The 3,138-nt window shown below is 35.0% G+C and overlaps 1 pseudogene; it reads right to left on the reverse strand.

The window, feature by feature from the left end:
- Positions 1-916: 916 nt before the first annotated feature.
- Positions 917-2,204, reverse strand: LOC148931070 (zinc finger BED domain-containing protein RICESLEEPER 2-like; annotated as a pseudogene).
- Between the last annotated feature and the right edge of the window lie 934 nt (positions 2,205-3,138).

Below are 3,138 nucleotides of genomic sequence, written 5' to 3' on the forward strand. Positions count from 1 at the left end.
GTAGTACCACTTATGAACTCAATCACAATTTATAAATCAAAGTCTATAATAATAGACCAATCCAGTCATATCAACTCATATAATTTACTTATGAACTCAATCTCAATTAAGAAGCCTAATGGCCACCACATATCAGATAGCAACCAAATTTAAGACTAATACCTCATCATTTGGTGGATCAACTAGTAGAAGATACATTTAGAGAACCATCTCGAGTCTCTTGAGTAATGGTTGAGTGACTTGAGCCTAAAAAACATAAAGTGGAATTAATAATATATGACAAATAAAGTTCATAAATTAAAGAAACACTTACTTTTTTCAATTTCTTCAATTTCTTGATAAAAAGCAAGGTCGTCATCGGTTGGATCCTTGTATAAGCTAAAATCATCCGCTTTGAGCCAATCATTGGTGCACACCAATGCCTCAACCATTTTTGGACTCAAACTAGTCCTAAAAGGATCTACAACTCTTTTGCCCAAGCTAAAGGCGGATTCACTAGCTACGGTTGAGCTTGGAATTGCAAAGATATCTTTTGCAATGAGCGAAAGGATTGGATACCTTGTTCCACTTACTTTCCACCATTCTAAAAGATCAAAACAAGGATTAGATCGCTTCTCCATCTCATCGGCTAAGTACTTATCCACTTCATTAGATATTTGATTTAGTTGGTCTTGAGAAACTTCTTCTTGAACTCCATTATACAATTCATCAAAAAGACCCGAACCACCTGGACCGGTATCATCTCCATCACCACTATTTTCTAGAAGTGGTATCTAAGTAACCAATGTATCACTCACTCCCTTATACTCGACCCACAAAGTCACCAAGTCATTTTTAAATCGGTCACACAACTCTTGAACCTCTTGGTTAGAATCTCCAAATCTCTTCAATTTCTTCACACTAACTTGAAGCATTTTCAGCTTGTTCCTCAGGTCCAAAACATTGGCAATAAAAATAATTGGATTCATTTTATTCCAATCACCCCAATACTTGTCAAATTTCACCTTCATTGCTTTTGCAACCTTTGACATAATCTGATCTGAATCATCACATTTTTTTTCAATCTCGATTTGTAGAGCAAACATAGACACAGAAATCATTTGGGATGTAGGAGTTTTTGATGCACTTAACTCTAAAGTGACATCATAAAAATTCTTGAGAAAATGAACAAATGCTTTTGCATTATCCCAATCTTCTTTAAGTGGAGGTCCCATTCTTTGTTTACCCTTATCATCCTTTTCTTCAAAGTATCTCATGAAAGGAATCCATTCTTCAGCCATTCTTTCAAACACCCTTCTGTATTTCAATGCAACATCAAGCATTTTATATGTTGAATTCCATCTCGTTTTCACATCCATGGGCACCGTTGACATACAAGGAAACTTGGCAAGTACTGCATACTCTCTAAATTTACTCAATCTAGAAGGGGAAGAATGAATAAACACAACAACATTTCTTATAGATTTAATTGCACAATTAAGCTCCTTTAATCCATCTTTGACAATCAAGTTGAGTATATGACAAGCACATCTCAAATGCAAATACTTCCCATCAAATTGCAATGTGTTTTCAATATGCAATCTTTTCTTCAAATAATTAATCGCAGTATCATTTGAAGAAGCATTATCAACCACAATGGAAAATATTCTTTCTATCCCCCATTCTCTCAAGCAAAACTCAATCATCTTTCCTATTTCTTCCCCAACATGACTAGTGATTTTCGTGAAATTAATTATTCTCTTATGTAATTTTCGTGAAATTAATTATTCCGTGACCTTCAACTCACACCTTTTTTGATTAAAAGAATGAGGCACTATCTGACTTCCTTTTCCCATAGTCTCCTTTGTCAACACAGTTTGGCCCTTGTCATTTCTACTCGCACCATAAAATGGACTTAATTCACACTTCTTCTCCAAGTGATACTTCAGTCCAGTAGTACTCCCAGTAGGAGTTGGTACTTCAGCTTTGCAGTAGTTGCATATCCCTGTTTTTCTTTCTCCTTTACTCGTTGTCGTCGTTGTTTTTTCGAAGTGCGTCCAATATTGACTTCTACCTCTCTTTGTAGGAGCTAAAGGAGGTTTTTCTGAGGAATCTTCTGCTGATCGTTTTCTACTAGTACCCTCATCATTTGTTGAAGTGCTTTGTTGCTTTGATGGTTCAGAAGTAGGTGGCAGTGGAAGCGCATGAGAAGCTTCTGATTCCATTCTGAAAAAATAACAACAAAGTGAATATCATATGTCTCTTATCTTATCTCATTTGAGCTTATAATCTCCTTAAAACAACTTATGGTATAAAATAAGAATCAGTAACTTGTATAACTTTACCTTTTCAGAGTTAATGAATGAGTTTTAATATCTTATGCAGGGACCATCAAATGCAAGTGGGGATTTGTTTGTATCTGCATCTGGATTCTGGAGAAGGTAATCATCCTTCAAAAAATTTCCATAGAATCTGAACAACACCAAGAAACATACATACTTATAATTTGATTGTTGCTTTAGAACAGACAACAGTTGATTATTGCTCCTTAATATTCACACATATTAAAGACATATTGAGAATGATTGGATTTGGAGTATACTGAATACTTTTCGTTTTTGATGCTGATGCATTCATATTTAATCACTACTTAATTAAATCCATTGCAAATAAATAGCATACCACATTTGTACAACAACTTGGCTTCAAATAAAAAGTGACCAACTTAATTTGGTAAGATAATTAAAGAATGGAATCATCTTGGAAGTTTATAAACCATGAAATTGCTTATACAGAACATAAATTAAAATACTCACTTAATTAATTTGAGTCTACTGAAGCTGAAGGGTTGTAGAATATAGGAGCTGCAAGCCTGCAGCCGCTCGCCGGAAATAAGAGATGCGGTGGGGAGCGTGAGAGAAGCTGGAGGACATCGCCGGAGATGGACCGTGGAGGCGTGGATGATGAATTGTGAGAGAATCGTATTCGTGAGAGTGAGATTGAGATTTGAGAGAAAGACGGCGTGAGCGTGAGGTGAGCGATAGGGTTCCAAATCCTAGGGATTTAGGGTTTCATGTATATATTTTATAAATATATTAATTAATTAAATGGATTTATATATATTTATAATTTTAAATTTTTATATGTATTGAATTTCAA

Source organism: Salvia hispanica, chromosome 3, assembly GCF_029641045.1.
Source record: "Salvia hispanica isolate PSC_SH4W2 chromosome 3, Shi_PSC_v1, whole genome shotgun sequence".
NCBI lineage: Eukaryota > Viridiplantae > Streptophyta > Magnoliopsida > Lamiales > Lamiaceae > Salvia > Salvia hispanica.